Source organism: Gossypium hirsutum, chromosome D08 (assembly GCF_007990345.1).
Source record: "Gossypium hirsutum isolate 1008001.06 chromosome D08, Gossypium_hirsutum_v2.1, whole genome shotgun sequence".
Classification (NCBI taxonomy): Eukaryota; Viridiplantae; Streptophyta; class Magnoliopsida; order Malvales; family Malvaceae; genus Gossypium; species Gossypium hirsutum.
This window is the reverse complement of record NC_053444.1, coordinates 21,347,196-21,368,356: the sequence shown is the minus strand read 5'-3', so window position 1 is coordinate 21,368,356 and position 21,161 is coordinate 21,347,196. Positions and strand designations below refer to the sequence as shown.

General features: G+C 35.5%; 1 non-coding gene across 1 annotated transcript; it reads left to right on the top strand.

The window, feature by feature from the left end:
• Positions 1 to 8,893: 8,893 nt before the first annotated feature.
• Positions 8,894 to 9,000, top strand: LOC121220471 (small nucleolar RNA R71). The gene has a single exon (XR_005917672.1). It is a non-coding gene; the product is annotated as a small nucleolar RNA R71 (small nucleolar RNA).
• The last annotated feature ends 12,161 nt before the right edge of the window (positions 9,001 to 21,161 follow it).

The window sequence follows — 21,161 nt, the reverse complement described above, 5'->3', positions numbered from 1 at the left end:
AACTTGAACATAAGATGGAAACAAATATTTTCTCAAAAATTAAATTAGTATAAAATTTTAATAATTCTATAAAATGAAAAATGAAAAATTAAATAATTAAATAAAATTTATATTTAGGAGAAAATTTTGTCTTACCACCTTTATATAAAAATTAAGAACTCAAATAAAATAATATAAAGAAAAAAAGGTTGGTTTAAGGATGGTTGTAGGGTGTCTTGATGGTGTGATGCCATAAGCAAGGGTGTTGGTGCAAGTAGCATGGTAGCAACGACATGCAAGGGAGCAGCAGTGGCTAGGTGTGGCTTTACGCGATGGAGGTAGCAACAATGTGCAGATCCTTACGTGTGCAGTAGGGCACACGTGTGCCACACAGATGCTAGAGAGAGGGCAGCAAGTAGGTACGTTGAGCAGGCCTTGCGAGCTACTAGGCGCACGAGTTGGTGCAGAGGTTGCTGGAGCTGGACGTGTGGGCAGGTGCAGCGACAAGGAGCAGGCTGCTAGGCTATTGGCGCGCACAGGTTGGAACTGGAAGCAGCAACTGGTGTGCGTTGGGGTTGCTGGTGCCGAAGTTGGATGTTGGTGTGGCTAGGTTGAGGTGATGTGAAAAAGTGGAAAGGGTGGGTGAAATTTATAGTGAATAGAGTATGAGTTTAAATATAATTCTTAGAATAATTTAATAATTAAAATATTCTAAGTTCTAATTCTACATAGAGCTAACAAAAATTAATAATTAATATAAATGCATATTAAATTATTATTTGCTATTAATTTATTGAAATAAAAGCTATTAATTAAAATATGATCAATTTTAAATAAATCCAAATTTTATATAAAGTTGATAATAATTCATATATATTATAATTATATACTGGTTATTATCATCTTACTTATTAAATTAAATTAAAAACATTTATTCTAGATGCCTTTGAAAATATTTAAAAAAAAGATATCTAATTTTTAATATTTAGAAAAAAGAGCAGCGAAGTTTTGAAAATAGTTCAATTAAGTACCTAGACTTAAAGAAAATTTAAAATTGAGTTGCAATTAAAACTTGGATCACAATTGACCCTTTTTTTATTTGAAAAACTAAAAATTCATTTTCCTATTTAGGGAATAATTTCTCGAAAGATTTTGTTAAAATCAATTCCCAGGAAAGATTGGAGGGGTCACAAGTGGTCACACTTAAGTTCCAATCTCCTAGACAGAATTTATTTAAACATACTAATCCCGAAAATATACTCTACATCGTTTATTGAAAAAGAAAAATGAGAAAAATTAAATATCTGATAAAATGAATGGGATTTGATCCCGTTCAAATTTATCCCCCAATAATGATTTAAGTGCTAAGCATTGACTCGAAAATTACCTCTCTTATTTTAAAGTTCGACAACTCCGTATGGATAAACTTGGTGAATTGTAAATGGACCGGACCGACGTGAGTTTAACTTACCTGGAAAGAACCTTAATCTAAAATTGAATAACAAGACTTGCTGACCTGCTTTAAATTCTCGAACACGAATGTGCTTGTCATGCCATCTTATAAGTCTTTCCTTGAGTAATTTGACATTCTCGTATGGGAACATTTAGAATTCTTCTAACTCATTGAGTTGAAGCATCCGTTTCGCTTTAGCAAGCTTAAGATCCAAGTTGAGTTGTTGGAGAGCCCAGTAAGCTTTGTGCTTTAACTCCAAGGGCAGATGACAAGCTTTCCCAAAAACCAACATATAAGGAAACACCCCTAAAGGTGTCTTGTATGATTTCCTGTAGGCACATAAAGCATCATCCAGTCTTTTGGATCAATCTCGTGGGTTCGGGCAAACTACCTTCTCAAGTATGTCTTTAATCTCTTTGTTTGTCAGTTCAGCTTGACCATTTGTCTGTAGATGGTAAGCTTTGGCAACCTTGTGCTTTACTCCATGCCTGTCGAGTAACCATTTCAACCATTTGTTCACAAAATGGGTCCCTTCATCACTAATGATAGTTGTCGGGGTTCCAAACCTTGTGAACACATGCTTCTACAGAAACTTCATCAGAACCTTAGCATCGTTCGTTGGATATGCCTCGGCCTAAACCCACTTAGACACGTAGTCTACTGCTACCAATATGTACTTGTGACCAAAAGACAGAGGGAAAAGACCAAGGAAGTTAATACCCCAAATATCAAATAATTCTACCTCAATGATGTTTGTTCGGGGCATTTCATTTCTGTTGGTGACGTTTCCAACCCTTTGCCATTGATCACAACTCTTTACATAAGCATGTGCATCTTTAAATAGTGTTGGCCAAAAGAATCCAGCTTGCAATATTTTGGCAATAGTTCGTGTACCTCTGAAGTGTCCCCCACTCAGAGCTATGTTGCAATGATATAAAATCTTATGTACTTCATCTTCTTCCACGTATCTCCTGATCATTTGATCTGCACACTTTTTAAACAAGTAAGGTTCATTCCAGAAATAGTACTTCACATCGTGAAGAAACTTTTTCTTTTGATGATACATCTTATCAATCGGCATCAAACCACAAGCTAAATAGTTAGAAATATCAGCAAACCAAGGGGTAGTATGGATATGATTTACCTTCAGTATGTGCTCATCTGGGAATGACTTTTGAATAGGTATAAGTGGGGAATTCCCTTCTTGCAGCTCCAATCTGGATAAGTGATAGGCTACTTGGTTTTCTACCCCTTTTCGATCTTGAATTTCTAGATCGAACTCTTGGGGTAAAAGTACCCATCAGATCAATCTCAGCTTAATGTATTTTGTGGCAAGTAAATACTTAATTGTGGAACTGTCCGTATAGACAGTCACTTTAGTACCTACAAGATAAGATTGAAACTTGTCAAAAGCAAACACAATAGCAAGTAAGTCTTTCTTTGTTATCATATAATGCAATTGAGCTCCCGTCAGAGTCTGACTTCCGTAGTAGATGGGGTGAAAAACTTTGTTCCTTCACTAGCCCATGATAGCTCCTATCGCGAAGTTGCTTGCGTAACACATCAATTCAAATGGAAATTCCCAATTCGGTGTGATGATGATTGGTATTGAAACTAACCGATTCTTCAAATTATTGAAGGCTATCAAACACTCTTCATTGAATTTAAACGTCGTGTCCTCTAATAATTTGCATAAATGTAATGCTCCAAAATTCAAGTCTTTAAATTTTGCATGATTTGTCACAAATTGCTTGTTTACTTTAATGGCTAAGTGAATTGGGTGTGTTTGGGAGTGTTTGAGAATCTTGGGTTTAAGTCTTGGCTTTTGCAGAATTTTTAGTTTTGCTTTTATTTGAATCTGGACACTGGCACATAGGCTTTATAAATTTTAGTGCTTTTTTTATGACAACAAGAGCCTAATGGTCTAGTGGTAGGTGGCGTGTGAAGTACTATTAAGGTCTAAGGTTCAAGTCCTGTACTGCACTGTGGAGTGTTTATTTTTATCACATGTGCAGTGAGGTGGTAGAGTTTGACTGAAATGTTGTGGAATTTGAATGGAGGAGTGAGTCGTGGAGAGAATAGTGGGATTGTGTGGGTGAAGAAAATCAAGGAGGGATAAAGGGAAGATTTTTAGGAGAAAATCAAGGAATTTGATAAGGGGGAGTGTGTTCCATTTGGGGTTATTCAACCCTTGAGATTTCGGCTAGGGGTAAAAGTTTGTCATTTTTGGCATTTGGAAGAACTTCTTGGGGTAGCATCTACCGAATTTAGTCTTTAGGTACTAAAGATTTTCGATTTTGGGTTAGTTTTGTGTTCTTTTGTTAGCTTTTGGTGCCGATTTTTGCTAAGTCTTGAGAAGTACCTCTCGGGTTGCTCACTTTTCTTTTCTACTCTATTATTCTCTATTTCCCTCTCTTCTTGGGCTGAATTCTCTCATCTTTCTTTCTCCCTTTTTCTTTTCTCTTCTCTTCTCTACTCATCTCTTCTTCCCCTCTTCATTCTAGTGTTACAAGTGTTATTGACTACCAGTAAGTGTTATACTCTTCACTTTTTTCACTTCTTTCTCTTTTCCTAAAATTGAATACCTTCCTTCATAATCTTCGATTACTGACTACTGATGCTTTTCTCTCGATGTCCTACTTGTTGAGGTTTTAGAGTTTTCCACGAGGAGTGGTGCAATGTAAGCATTGTTAAAGTCATCGAAACCACTCTCTCATCCCTCGATCAAGGTAAGTAGGCTAGTCTTCTTTTAAGTGAAGGACGAATGTTCCTATGGTTCTATATGATCATGTATGGATTTCAATCACATGATTAAACAATATTGTTTAATGAAGTTGTTGTATTGTAGATATCCGCCAAAAAGATTGAAGTCAATCTTCATCGGTTGTAAAAGTGGGCTAAGCCATTTTTGTTAGTCGAGGCAAGTAATAGTTTAATTTTATTAAAGGATGTAGAAGAAGGATATTAACCCTATTGTTTAGCGACTAATGGAAATCATGTTTGAATGCAGATTTTGGGTGTTCATGGATTTAGGTGCGTCTTCACAATCAGGTGTGTAATCACCCACTACAATCGTAGATCGACGAAAAGCCAAAAATCCATAAACATGGCGCTTGAGACCACACGGGCGTGCGATCGCTTGAGTGGCAAGCCCAACTTGTGATTTAGGGGAAAATGATCGAAATACCCTCGAAGGGTAAACTGACCGAAATACCCTTGAAGGGTAAAATGATCGAAATACCCTCGAAGGGTAAAATGATCGAAATACCCTTAAAGGGTAAATTAACTGAAATACCCTCAAAGGGTAAAATGACTGAAATACCCTCGAAGGGTAAAATGACCGAAATACCCTCAAAGGGTAGAATGACCAAAATACCCTCGGAGGGTAAAATAACCGAAATACCCTCGAAGGGTAGAATGATCGAAATATCCTCGAAGGGTAGAATGATAGAAATACCCTCGAAGGGTAGAATGATCGAAATACCCTTGAAGGGTAGAATGATTGAAATACCCTTAAAGGGTAAAATGACAGAAATACCCCCAAAGGGTAAAATGACCGAAATACCCATATAGGGTAAAATGAGTGTTATACCCCTAAGAGTTGAAATGTGTGTATGATTGACTTGCTCTATGATATATATATGATTGTTACTAGTATGACATACTGCATGGGGTTAGGATTTTGATATAGGGGAAGTATACTGTATTGGTGGCTTTGCCACATATACTGTTACTGGCAGCTTTGCTGTGATTCTATTACTGGCAGCTCTACTACGATATTGGTGTGTTGGCTGGGTGGGTCAATTTTATCCCCACATGGTGTATTGGTGGTACGGAGTGGTGTGTTGGCTGGATTGGGTTGGGTTGCATTACTGCACTATACTATTTTTGTATTCGGCTAAGGCCCACACTGTTACTGAAATGGGATAAGGCCCACATTACACTGTTACTACTTAGGGCTCAGGCCTAGACTATTACTGCATGTCGTATATTGTTTGACTGATAGGAGATTACACACTAGGTTTCGTAAACTCACCCTCTCCTTTAATTGTGCTGGTAATCCTCAGCCTTAGGCGATTAGGTGCTGCGAGGGACTCGGAGGTGGCCACAGAATTACTGCTGTTCACAATTGCTTTTATTTTGAATTAAATCATAAGTTGGGTTTTGTTTTTGTAATAAGGCCTTTAAGTTGGTTTAAAATTTTAATTGGGTTTTTGCTTGCATATTTTAAGCTGCTAGTTTAGAAGCAGATGAGTTTTTTAAAATAATTACTATTTTTAAAGACACGAGATTAAACAATAAGAATTTAAGAAGCTTCCGCGATTTTAGACCAACTTATTAAATCAATAACGGATAATGAGACAAATGTTTTAACTGGTTGGTTTGTAAATTAGTAATAATAAAGGGGTTTATTTTAAACATAGAAACAATTTTTTACCAAAGAGTTTAACTTTTCGAAAGACACTTCAATGTGGCACACCAGATTCGACCATAACGTCTAGGACGGGTTTGGGGTGTTACAATAAAGTTTTAGCAATTTTGAAGAAGTCCTTCATAAATCTCTGATAGAAGTCGGCGTATCCTAAAAAGCTCTTAACACACTTTATAGATGTTGGAGGTGGGAGTTTCTCAATAATATCTACCTTCGTTTTATTTACCTCGATTCTATGTCTTGTTATCCAATGCCCTAGAACAATACCTTCTCGTAGCATGAAATGACACTTTTCCCAATTGACTATAAGGTTTATTTATTTGCATCGCCTTAGTACCTTGGCTAGATTGGCTAGGCAATCATCATATGTATCTCCAAATACTGAAAAATCATCCATAAACACTTCCAAATACTTCTCAACCATGTCAGTAAAAATGGACATCATACATCTTTGAAATGCAGCAAGTCATTACATAAACCAAATGGTACACATCTAAATGCAAATTTACCGTACGGGCATGTGAATGTTGTTTTGTGTTAATCTTTTGGTGCTACTATAATCTTATTATACCTTGAGTATCCATCAAGAAAATAGTAATAGTCTCGCCCCGTGAGTCTATCCAGCATCTGGTCCAAGAACGAAAAAAGAAAATGATCCTTCCTTGTCGCCTTGTTCAGCTTTTCGTAATCGATTCAAATTTTACATCCCATAATCTTTCTGGTTGGTATTAGCTTGTTGTTTTCCTTCTCTATGACTGTAATACCTCCTTTCTTTGGCACACACTAGATCGAACTTACCCATGAACTATTTGAGATGGGGTAAATTATACCTGCATCTAACCACTTAATGATTTCTTTCTTTACCACGTCCTTCATGATGAGGTTCAGTTTTCGTTGTCCATCAATATTCCCTTTCTCGCCATCTTCCAAGATGATCTTGTGCATGCATACAGATGGACTAATGCCACGAATATCAGCTATGGTCCATCCGATAGCCTTCTTGAATTTTTTCAACACTAGGATGAGTTTCACTTCTTGCTTTTCAATTAATTCTGTTGAAACAACCATAGACAAAGTAGAAACGTTACCTGAATAAACATTTTTTAAATATAAGGGAAGTACCTTTAGTTCTAATTTAGGTGGCTCCTCGATTGATGCTTTTGGTTGGGCATAATCCCTTTTCTCTAACTCTAACAATTCAAAGTAGAATTGCAGATTAAATCTCCTTTGATTAGCTTTTAACAAAGCTAAGTATTCGTCCTCCTCTTCATCACTTGGAGGATCTGATGTCAAAATTTGCTCCAATGGGTCCTCAACAAAGTTAAGTTATATTTCCATGATTAATTCCTCTAAATTGGACACTATAGAATAATCATCAATTGCGTCAGGAAATTGCATAGACTTAAGAACATTAAATATCACCTGATTGTCTTGAACACGCATAGTAAGCTCACCTTTCTACACATCAATAAGGGTCCTTCCAGTTGCTAGGAAAGGCCTTCCTAGGATGATCGACACTTCTTTATTTGCTTCAAAGTCTAGAATACCAAAGTCAGGAAGAAAAATAAATTTGTCTACTTGTTCTAATACATCCTTGACTTTTCCTTCTAGATGTGCTAAGGATCGATCAGCTAATTGAACTGTAACTGTAGTTGGTCTAAGTTCACTTATTCCCAGCTTTCTAAATATGGGCATGGGCATCAAGTTAATGCTTGCACCCAAATCACATAATGCTTTACCACAATATGTTGCTCCAATGTTGCAAGATATGGTAAAACATCCAGGATCCTTCAACTTTGGGGTAGTTTGTCTTGAAGATATGCACTGCATTCCTTTGTTTGGGCTACCGTCTAAAATTCTCCAAGTCTTTGTTTTGTAGACAAGATATCCTTCATGAATTTGACGTAATTCTACATTTTTTCAAGTGCTTTAACCAACAGAATTTTGATATGAAATTACTTGAGTACGTCTAGGAACTTCTTGAATTAGACTTCCTGTTTCTGCTTTTGAAGTCTTTGAGGGTAGGGTAGTGGAGGCTTCTTTACTGGAACTGGTTGATTCATCTTCTGTGGCAACTCTACATCTAACGAATTTGTTAGTTTATCAGAATTGACTAGTTCAAAAATTACCTTATCGGGTTTTGCAGATTTTGGTTCTAGTGAAGCTGGAATTTCAACAGTCGGTTGAACTTCCACTGGATCTTGAGCATCAGTTGGCTCCTCTTCAAGTTTGACGGTGTTGGGCTTTAATGTCTTTTCGTTGCTTAATGTCAACGCTTTATAATAATTCTTCCTAGGATTCCTCGGATTCTCCGTATCACTAGGTAAAGAACCTTGTGGATAGTTTCTAAGTTCAGTAGCTAGTTGACCCACTTGATTCTCCAAATTCTTTAGAGTGGCATCATTTTTTACCATATATACCTTTAATAGGTTCTCTAAGATATTGGAAGGTTCAGCTTTGGTTGGTTTCTGAACTTGTTGGGGGAAAATAGGTGGCTGGGTTGGTTTAGGTTGTGCATAAGTGTTATTGGTTCCAGCCCCTTAGCTACTCCAAGAAACATTCGGGTGGTTTCGCCACGATGGGTTATAGAAATTTGATTGCAATCCTTGCCTTCCTCGATTCTAGTTCTAATTACCCATGTAATACACAAATTCTAGGTTCAATGGACATTCTTCGAAAAATGTCTTTCCCCATAATAGACACAGGCTATATTTTCAAATTGGTTCAATGGCTGAGTTGCAAAACTATTAAACCCATTAGTGGTAAAAATTTTAAGCATTAAGGAAATCAAAGATACGTGAGATGCGAGTGAAGTGAGAGCATCCACTTCACGTACTCCAGTGACTCGTCTTCCTGATGCTACTCGATTGGTTGGCTATTGATAATTGTTGCTGGCAATCTTTTCGATGATTTCATAAGCCTCATTATAAGACTTAGAAAGGAGTGCACCGTTAGCAGAAGTGTCTACTACCATTCTCGTGTGAGCATTGAGACCATTATAAAATGTCTTAACTTTAATGCAACGATGGATTCCATGATAAGGGTATTTTCGTAATAATTCTTTGTACCTTTCCCATGCCTCATGCATGGACTCATCATCCATTTGCTGGAAAGCAGTGATCTCGTTCCTCAACTTAGCATTCTTACTAGGTAAGAAATACTTCATAAGGAATCCTTTTGCTAACTCTAGCCATGTTGAAATGGAATTTGGTGCCAATGAATTCAACCAGGCTCGAGCTCTGTCCCTTAGCAAATATGGGAACAGCTTTAGTCAAAATGCATGTTCGGGTACTCTGGCTAACTTCACAAAATCGCTCACCTCCATAAACAGTCTTCAATGAATATGAGGATCTTTGGTAGGCATTCTACTAAATTGGTCCACTGTCTGAAGCATCTGGAACAGGACTGGCTTCAGCTTGAATTGTTGTGCCTCGATTTCAGGTCTCCTAATACTAGGATTAAGATCATGAAACACCAACACGACATACTGTCTTAGGGCTCTATCCCTATCATCAACAATAATGATAAGATTTTGCGCAGGGTTTGCTACGTTTCCTTGCTTCGAATTTTCAAAGTTCATCTCTTCGGTTGTTCTCTAAGTTGCTTGTCTTCTTCGCTGACAAAAATTTCTTTCAATCTCAGGGTCCACGGGGAGTAAATTGATAATTCGATCTATACTCATAAACACCTGAAACAACATATAAAAAATTAATTATGTTAAAATTGAACAGAAAAATAAACCAAAATGCAATATTAACAATTTCACAAATGACTTTTCAAACAGTCCTTGGCAACGACACCAAAAACTTGGAACGACAAAAATGTACAAGTGTATACAATCATAACAAGTAATAAAGTAAGAAGTAAATGTTGAGTAATTGTACCAAAGGGAAAGTGAAAAGAATTATTTATGAATGCAATGACACTTTGGTGAAGAAAAATATTTTTATTTGAGGAGGTGATTAAAAACTAAGATTTTAACTAAGTAAAATAAAAAAATAAAATAAAAGTTCCAATGCATGATTTCAAAAGATGATTTTAATCAAGATGACATAATTATGTTAGATTAATTACATTTCTTAACTTAGAATTATTAAACTCATGTTCATGTTGTTAAGAATAAATTCACGACAACTCGGTAATTTGCTAACTTATGAATAGACTCACCTACCAAAATCCGTTTATCTCTTGACTATATCCCTATGTCAATTCAACCTATTAAACAAATTTTAATAAGCAAATGTGTTAATGCACATACATACTTATGAAATCAAAATAATCTCTTGTACATATCACTATGCCAATTAAAAAATTAATTCAATTTTCATAAGCACATAAAAGATTACATGAGGTAACAATGTATTTATACCTTGAAATAGTTTAATCACAATAATCTTACAAGTTATGCAAGGCTAATGTATCATTAGATACCGTTGCTAATTTAACCTTCAGCTCCCTTAGATGATTAAACATGCACTGATTAAGTATCGTGTCAATTAATTACAATTTCAATCTATTGAAATAATTAATTGATTAGTTATCTTACAATTGTAATGCAAGAATAACTTAGTCATGATTTTACTTAATCAAACATCTTACCAAGGCCTATAAAACACAAACGCAATTTTAATAAATTAAGTGAACGAAATGCAATCAACCTAACACGAATTAAATTTAAGTCATATTAATTAAATTAAACATATCAACATCAAAAATATTCATAGGAATTTTCATAACAACAACAATAAAATGAAAAGAATAAGGAACAAGAATCAAATCCGGTGTCTCTCCGAGGCTTGACTAGTTTACTCCGCTCCTCCTTCTGTACTTGTTTTTGTTGAACCGTGGCTTCCACGAACCCTTGAATGATGCTCCCAATGGTGGTTGAAAGACTCTTTCTCAAGAGGTGAAATCAGCAAAGGAACAGGGAAGAAAATGAAGAATAATGGAAGGGGTTTGAAGAGAGAAAGTGAGAGAGAAGTGAAGAGATGTGTTTGAAGTGAGTGGCCTAGGGGGTATTTATTGGTTGAGATGACTGCTAAAAAAAGGAAAAATTAGTAGTTAAAGACTCCCCCCATGGCCAGCCACACATGTGGCATGCTATTTTAGGTAGTGGCAAATCTAGAAAGACATGAATAGTGGAGGGGTTCGAATGCAATTTGAAGATGTCTTGAAGGACCATTTTGTAAGCCAAATAATCAGCCAAACAAGCTGATTGGGTTAGCATGTGGGACAGTTTTGGGTAGCCCAATGCTCGGTTGGATCAGTTTTTTCGGTCCAGCTCAACTAGTCCTCTTTTCATAATTAATTAATAATAATTTATTTAACCCAAAATAATTTGGATTAAAATTAAAATTAATTATATTATGAATTAATATTCAGAATTTGGACCACCTACAGCTGAAAAATCAATTCGCCTCGATGCTTCAAAAATTGCTTCTTGGTTTTGCGCTTTTAGCAGTATCTACCGAGCCAATTTTTGCCCTTTGTGCGAATCTATCGAAAATGATCAAAATTAATAAAAATTTGATATAAAATTAATTAAAATTCAACATTTTAATAATTTGAGTGTAGTTTAATTATTTTATAATAATTATATATTTTCCGACAAGAATTTTACAGAAACTGCCTGAATTTGAGTTAAAAAAGGCATGAAAAAATGTGTATATTTTTGTGTTTCTAGGTGCCTCGATATACATGCTTCTAATTCTGAAATTTAACTTATTAATGAGTGGCACAGAATATTGTCTGATGGCACGATCCCTATCATCAACAATAACGATTGAGTTGTGCACTTGATTGATTACATTACCTTGTCCATCGTTTTGATTTCAAAGTCCATCTCGACTTGTCTTTGAGCAAATCTCTCACGTTTTCTTTGTCTAAAATTTTGCTCGATTTTAGGGTGCACGGGTAAATGATTCGATTTATGCTCATAAAACACCTTAAAATAAATCATAAGTAAAATAAAGAATAAAGAATAAATTAGTAATGTTATAAATTAAATAAAAAATAAAAACCAAGTTGTAAAAACAATTTCACAAAGAAAATGATTAAGGCAATAGTCCCCGACAACGGCGCCAAAAAATTGTAACGAATTGTAATGTGTTTATGCAAGTGTATGTAGTCGTTCAAGGAATAAGTAAGTAAAAATGAGTTATCATCTCCACGGGGACTGTAAAAGCTTAATCAATTGAATTGCAAAATTATAATTAACAATTTGGTGTAAAATAAAACTCAATAATTTTATGATTGTGATGATTAAATTAAATTAAATTAAATGCAAAGAATGACCCCTAATGCAAAACTAATCTATATGCCATTTACTTAAGTGTATGAATGAAGGCTTTAGCAACTAAAACAATCAACTTTAATGGGCTAGGATACTTATATTAATTAACTCAATTTACCTTTATCATGCTAACATGTTCAGAATTACTTCCATGGCAACTCAATCTCTTATGGGTTTGGAAACCAGATTAAGTCCTCTCAGATATTTTACTTAGTGAAATATGCATGTTACTAGTCATATTAGACTAAGAGTTTCTTAGCATTTATGCAAGGTCATAGAGACATTTATGTTTGTAATAGTTAATTACATAAATCTAAAAACCATGCAAGATAATAGAGCTAACTAAAGATATTATGAACCTTAACTTAGTCAATTTTAATGACCTAAATTAAGATTGCACTTTTCAATTATGTGTCTACTAGCCGTCGTCTAGTAAGGATCGCTCAACTAATCTGAATGCACCTAATCACGTATGAATGAAATGTAGCATGATATTAATTGAAAACATAATCGACTGAGGCACAAAACATGTTAACATAATTAAATAAATCTCATCAATTTAATATAATTATCCTAGCAAGTAGGATTTAGAAGAACATAGTTGATGTCAAAAACATTAAACCTAAAGAAAACATGTTAAAATGAATAACAAGAGAAAAGAGTAAACTTAGTTCAGAAGCTTTTCGGATCTATTCTGACTGATGTGCTCTACTCTACTCAGTTCAACAGCCTTTCAAATCTATTTTGACTGAAGCACTCATTCGTTCTGCTTGAAGCTTCTTTTGCTAAGGGTTTAGAAGGTAGCCTACTAAAGAGTACTTTTGACAAAGCTTTTGTGGCTAAAGAAGGGAGAGGGGATGGACGGTTATGCAAGGGAAAAAGGGAGAAAGAATTGAGAGAAAACAAATTTGAGTGAGAAAGGAATGTTGAGAAATGAAGGATGATTTGAGAAGTGAGGATCGAAGGTATTTATAGGTGAAGGGTAGGGTTTCAGTTTACTAAAAATAAGTTTAAATTTCCTTCCTTCCCTCTCTCATGTTGCCAATCACACTTCAAGGGAAGGGGATGACCAAGTCTTCTTAATTTGAATTCGAATTTCAAGCTAAAAATAACTATAGAGTTGACGGTTTCAATAGGGAAGTTATTGGGCTGAATGCTAATTATTTTCCAACTGTAGGGACCTTTAATTAAATATCACAAAACACATTTTGGGCAGCCATCTTCAAGTTCCGAAATTGGGCTGCTAATTCTCCTTGTTGGACAGTTTTTTTTAGTCCAATAACTTAGCAGACATGTCAATCGTTTATCACTTTCTTTACTGGGTCAAATAGTCAACCCAATGTCCAAAATTGCATGGTCTTGTCGTACACATGGATAATTTGTACACGACCATCTTTTATTTATTTAAATCATGTCTCCAATGGACCTCCTACATAGTGAAAAATACATGCATTAATAAATTTAACATGAATTAATATAAAATATGCATGAAAATCATGTAATTAAGTATAATTTCACATACTTTCTAAATTTATGTCTAAAATTACTAATTAAGTAAAATTCACTCATTTCAATAATAATTACCCGAGATAAATACAATAATTAAGTAAAAAGGTGGTAAGAATATATAGAAAAACCCTATATAATTTTGAGTTTACAGCAACCAACCAAGCTCATGAAAAAATCAAATCAGTCAATTTTAAAATAGAAAACTATTCCAAACATAAAAACTAAAACTAACACTAATAAGAGAAAATTTTACTAATTAATCAAAATATCTAATAAGAACTAGACAATGAGTAAATAAATAGAAAAGTCAAAGAAATAAAATAAAATTGGAACTATGAATAAGACTAAAGAGATCAACATGAAAATGCTAATAGGACTACTAAACAGAGCATATAATAATACAAGTAATAAAATAAATAAAGAAAATAAATTATTAATAATTAATAATAATAAAATAAGCAAAAAGTGAGAGGGACAAATCCTGGGAAGTTCAGACGACAGTGGTGACCGGAGTTGGGACTACGATGAAGGGGAAGGATGAGAGAAGTATGAAGGACCACGCACAGGAGTGGGTGTTGAATGGAATGACGACCAGTGTTGTGTGGTCAATTGAGTGAGGAGATAACTGGGGAAACGATTGCGATTGTGGTGAGGAACGAAGGGGAAAAATGAGGATAGGGACGAGGATCTAGGGGTGAAAATTTAGGTTGAAGGGTGCGCACAGGTGGGGAGGTGGTTCGGGGGTGAGTGTAGTTGATGAATAGAGGGATTACGATGGCTGCACGGTGGGGTGTTTTGACAGCAACGGGGAAAAATAAAGGAGAAGGTAGATCGGTGGAGGGGTTAAAAGCTTCGACGATAAAACAGGAAAGAAAGGAACTATTGGGACGATTATGGTTGTGGAAAAAGCAAGAGTCGGTGAGGTGACATGAGGGAGAAAGAAGTTGGGAAGGTGACCGGTGGTGAAGTGGGCAGGTCGACAACGTGGGGGCTTTGAGGGTGAAAGTGGCGCAAGAATAAAAGTGAAAAGAATTTTAGAAACCTTAGATTTAAAATTGGACACAATCGTGTAGTGGCTCGTGTTAGGCCATACAACTATATCTTGTGCCCACGTAAGTCTAGTCAGGCTATGAGCCATTCCAAAATAAAAAAGAAAACAAATTTCAAGACTCACACAGCCCATGACATGCCCATGTGTCAAAGTCATGTGACTCACACGACCATGTCACCAAGCCATGTGGTTAGTCTCAACCCGTGTGATGCTTCAAAATGAAGAAAACATTATGCCTAGTAGCCACATGCCCATGTGTCCAGGTCGTGTGACACACATGGCCATGGAAAAAGCCATATATGATGATCTTTCACTTCTCCCACGCCCGTCTGCTAGGCCTTGTGTCTCACATAGCCATGTCTCCAGCCCGTGTAACTCTCTGAGCCTGTGTGAGGAAAATTAAAATTTAAAACATTAACTCCAGTATCCACATGGCCTGAGACACACCCATGTGTCCAAGCGGTGTGCGCCACACGGTCGTGTCTCCGGGCCGTGTGGACCACCTCAGGCTGCCTCCCGAGAGCGCTTATTTAGAGTCTTAGCTCAACTTCTATTTTTAAGCTCACGGTTAAGGTGGATCTTAGAGCCGAAGCTCCTCTCTATTGATATTAGTTTTACAACTAAAATAGGGTTTGAGATGAGTACTATTTACCTTGACTGTGCCAAATTCAGAATGTGTTATCTTAATTCTACCGTATGGAAAAACAATTTTGACCACAAATGGGTTGGACCTTCTTGACTTAAATTCTGAAGGAAAAATTCATGGATCTGATTTGTCTAACAGTACTTTGTCCCCAACTTTGAATTTTTTCATCATCTTCATAGGCACATCATGGTGATGCTTTTTTTCTTCTTTTTGCTTTCTCAGTTTCTCATCAACCTTCATTCACCATTCATCTCGCTCATCAAGTTGCACCGTTAGCTCTTTACTTGTCACTCGAGTTTTATCACTTTGAATAAAATACGACTCTAACATATTTTCATGAGGGATTTCTTGAAAAGAATGTTTAGTCACATGATTATTAACATTAACAGAACAATTAGTATCATCTCACTCACTAGGGACTCTAAAAAATCACATGCTTGAAGAGTAATCTTTTCACACGAAGCCCAAGTTCACCAGTATCGAAATCAATAATAGTTCTAGTAGTGGCTAAAAAGGGTTAACCTAAAATCATGGGAACCTCAATATCCTCATCCATGTCCAATACAACAAAATCAATAGGGAATACTTATCTTAGTTGGTTTAGGTTCCCCAATACAAACTTGTTTAAACATTTTATAAGACATGACATTTATACTTGCCCCCAAATTAGGCAAATCTTTTTCAACATCTAAACTACCAATAAGACATTAAATAGTAAAACTCCCTAGATCTTTAAGTTTGTTGGGTAGTTTGTTTTGGAGAATGACCAAGCAAACTGTATTGAGCTCTACAATCGACAAGCCGTCTAACTTCATTTTATTTGTTAACAACTCCATAAAAATTTTTAATACTTTGGCATCTGCAGAAGGGCTTCAACAAAAGGTAAGTTAATATGAAGTTTTTAAGAAGTTCAAGAAATTTACCATATTGTTCATTTGTGCGGTCTCTATTAAATCCTACTGGATATGGAATTTATGGTTTGTATTCTCTAATTACCGGCTTATGCTCTTTCTTAGCTTCCTCAACCTCATGACTTTTCACAATAGATTCTAGCTTTGACTTCTTTTTAGGCTTGACTAACCCTTCCACGTTTCGAATAACAATTGCATGGATTTGCTCCCTTGGGTTAGTTTTAATGTTTTTAGGTAAGCTCCCTTGTCGTCTTTTCGAGATAAGTTTGGCAAGCTATCATATATGATCTTTGAGCCCTTTAATCGATGCTTGCTGATTTTTTAGAGTTGTCCCAGTGTTTTGAATTTGAGTTTCTATCACCGAAATAAATTTAGCCAACATCTCCTCAAGGTTCGGCTTCTTCTCTTCCTGATAAGGTTGTTGAAAACCCAGAGAGGGTTGTGACATTTGATTTCCTTGACCACCCCAAGAGAAATTTGGATGGTTGCTCCAACTTACATTATAAGTATTGTTATAGGGCTTATTTTCAGGTCTAGAATTATTACCCAAAAAGTCACTTTCTCATGCTCCATATTAGGGTTGAAGGGTGAATATTTTGGATTAATCATCTCCGCCCCATTTTCATTGTAGTGCATCACTGAATTTACTTGCTTAGAAAAATTGAAACCATCAAATTTTTTATTTAGTGCTTCCACTTTGCTTGAATTTTTCTAACCACCTATCAATTAAGAACACTGGTGAGCAAAGATATCATCACCCAACTAAAAATTTGACAAAGGCAATTTCACCTATCAATTAATAGTATAGCTACGGTGAGGAAAGATATCATTCCTATGAAGACTAAAAGTACTAGTAATTACCATTTGTTTATTATTTAACGAAAAAATTAGATTGATTGATTAAAATTAAAATTAACTAAATTGATTAACTAAAGAATACAACAAAGAACAAATCAAGAAAATAATCGATTAACAACTAAGAAGCGAGGCAATGCCCAGGACTCTTAGACTTCAATAGTCATTATCAATCTAAATTATGTAATTTCTTCACTTAGTATCTTGATCCGTAGAAATCCCTAAATTATGCTAATATCTCTCTCAACACTAAGAGCAACTGACTCTTAGATTTGACTCTAAAATCGAAAAATTAGCGGTTTTCCATTTTAGAGTCAAATCTCCTAAAACTTTCTCTGATTTTCCAATTTTCACTCATTTTTCACTCCTTTTGCTCCCAAAAGCTCTCCTAAGTATAGAAACATGAATTTAAAGTATTAGGTGCATAAAATTCACCATTTTAAATCGAATAATCATCCAAAAACGTATTAAGAATGAGACTAAAACATGTTACTTTTGGCATTTATCAGTACTGGGATCAATATTCATGTTGTAAAAATGATACCTCAATGATTTTCAAATGTGCAAGAAGTCAGGATCGTAATTTGGTATCGATACCCTATCACAAGTATCAAACTTAGGTGGAAGTATTGATACTTTGGTAGAGGTATCGATAATTTTTAAGGTTTGGGTTTTAAGCAAGAAACAGTAAGCAGTTTTGGTACTGATTTTCCAAGCGGTATCTATACCACTTGAAAGAATTATCAATACCTCACCTTCAGTATCGATACTGACGTAGCCAGTTATGAAATTTTTGCAAAGTGGTCCTAATGCATGTTCAATTATTACTATAAGTTTATTTGAAGTATTTTGCATGTTCTAATGATGACTGATATATGGTTGGCTAAAAATTTATAACATCACTGATAAAGAAGATGATTTATTAATAATGTCACAATTTACTATGAGTATGACATTAGACGGTAGTGTCGCATCCTGATATTCGGGCTTGGCAACCAGGCCAGGTATAGGGTGTTACATTAATCATAAGCTAAAGGCTCGCGTTGTCGACACCAGGAATAGGAAAGTCCATTAGGTATATTTAGGTTATCTAATTTAATTAGTTTAATTAAAATATTATACTTTGGATTAATATTACTAGTTCGTAACTCAATTAGATTAGTAATTATTTTCTGTAATTAATTTAATATTAATTTCTCCAATTTGCAATCCATTGGGTACGATCCTTGGAATACTTAGTAATGTTTCAATGTAAACTTTACTATATTACAATTTGACTCGTATGCTTGTTGACACCGTCGGTTTAATTTTTATATTTTTTGCTGCAATATTTTACTATAAATGATAACATGTTTAGTCAAGTTGATAGCGCTGTTGCTGGGGATTGTGACGGTGAATTTTTTGTTAGATTGATTATTGTAAAATAATATTAATCGAAAGACGAACGGGCTAGCTAGTGTTCTAACTGTTATTAATTTAATTTAATTTAATGTTAAAAAATTATGATTATTTTCACTTACCTTGTTAAATATTTTTATTTTGAATTGTTTTTAGTCAAGTAAATATTTTTATTTTAATATTTTTTATTTACCTTGTTAATTATCTGGTTTAATTGTCACGCCATCTCTTAAGCATTTCCTTGAGTAATTTGGCATTCTCGTATGTGAACATTCAGAATTCTTCTAACTCGTTGAGTTGGAGCATCTATTTCTCTTTAGCAAGCTTAAGATCCAAGTTGAGTTGCTGGAGAGCCAAGTAAGCTTTGTGTTGTAACTCCAAGGGTAGACGACAGGCTTTCCCAAAGACCAACCTATAGGGTGACATCCCTAAAGGTGTCTTGCATGTTGTCTTGTATGCCCATAAAGCATCGTGTAATCTTTTGGACCAATCTTGCCGGTTCAGACATACTACCTTCTCGAGTATGCCTTTGATCTCTTTGTTTGCCAGTATAGCTTGCCTATTCATCTACGAATGGTAAGCTATGGCAACCATGTGCTTCACTCCATGTTAGTCAAGTAACCATTTCAACCATCTGTTCACAAAATGGGACCCTACATTACTGATGATAGCTCTTGGGGTTCCAAACCTTGTGAACACATGCTTCTGTAAAAACTTCATCACAACCTTAGCATCATTCGTCGGATATGCCTTGGCCTCAACCCACTTAGACATGTAGTCTACTGCTACAAATATGTACTTGTGACCAAAAGATAGAGGGAAAGGATTGAGAAAGTCAATACCCCAAACATCAAATAATTCTAATACAATGATGTTTGTTCGAGGCATCTCGTTTCTGTTGGTGAAGTTTCCAACCCTTTGAAATTGATCACAACTCTTTACATAAGCCTATGCATTTTTAAATAGTGTTGACCAAAAGAATCCAGCTTGAAATACTTTGGCTGCAGTACATGTACCTCTGAAGTGTCCCCACTCGAAGCTGAGTGGCAATGATATAGAATCTTATGTACTTTATCTTCTACCACGCATCTCCTGATCATTTGATCTACACACTTTTTAAACAAGTATGGTTCTTCCCAGAAATAGTAATTCACATCGTGAAGAAAATTTTTCTTTTGATGATACGTCTTATCAATCGACATCAAACCACAAGCTAAATAGTTAGCAATATTAGCAAACAAAGGGGTATTATGGGCATGATTTACCTTCAATATGTGTTCATCTAGAAATGTCTTCTAAATGGGTACAAGTGGAGAATTTCCTTCTTGTGGCTTCAATCTGGACAAGTGGTCTGCTACTTGGTTTTCTACTCCCTTTCGATCTTGAATTTCTAGATCGAACTCTTGAAGTAGAAGTACCCATCGGATCAGTCTCAGCTTAGTGTCTTTCTTCGTAAGTACATACTTAATTGTCGAATGGTCTGTATAGACAGTCACTTTGGTACCTATAAGATAGGATCGAAACTTGTGAAAAGCAAACACAATAGCAAGTACCTTTTTCCGTATTACCGTATAATTTAGTTGAGCTCCTATCAGAGTCTGACTTTCATATTAAATGGAATGAAAAAATTTGTTCCTTTGCTAGCTCCTATCGTGAAATCACTTGTGTCACACATCAATTCAAATGGAAAATCCAAGTCTAGTGTGACGATTATGGGTGCTGAAACTAACTGACTCTTCAAATATTTGAAAGCTCTTAAGAACTCATTATCAAATTTGAACGTTGTGTCCTTCTCCAATAATTTACATAAGGGTTTAGTAGTTTTGGAGAAGTTTTTGATAAATCTTCGATAGAAACTGGCGTCACCCAAAAAGCTCCTAACATTCTTTACAAATGTTGGAGGTGAAAATTTCTCAATAACGTCCACCTTTGCTTTATCTACCTCGATTCCACGTCTTGTTATCCAATGCCCTAGAACAATACCTTTTCATACCATAAAATGACACTTTTCCCAGTTGAGTACAAGGTTTGTTTCTTCGCATCGCTTTAGTACCTTGGCTAGATTGGCTAGGCAATCATCATATGTATCTACGGATACTAAAAAATCATCCATAAAGACTTCCAAGTATTTCTCAACCATATTTGTAAAAATAAACATCATACATCTTTGAAATGTAGCAGGTGCATTTCGTAAACCAAATGGCATGCGTCTAAATGGAAATGTACCGTACGAGTAGGTGAATGTTGTCTTGTGTTGATCTTCTGGTGCTACTGTAATTTGATTATACCTCAAGTATCAATTGAGAAAATAGTAATAGTCTCACCCTATGAGTCTATCCAGCATCTGGTCCAAAAACGGCAAAGGAAAGTGATCCTTTCTAGTCGCCTTGTTAAGCTTTCGGTGATCGATGCAAATTCTCCATCCCGTAATCGTTCTAGTCGGTATCAACTACCACATCTTTCATGATGGGGTTCCGTCTTTGTTATCCATAATCATCCCCTTTTCGTCATCTTTCAGGATGATCATGTGCATGCACACAGATGGGCTAATGCCAAGAATATTGGCTATGGTGCATCTGATAGCCTTCTTGAATTGTTTCAATACTACGATGAGTTTCTGTTCTTGCTCAACGGT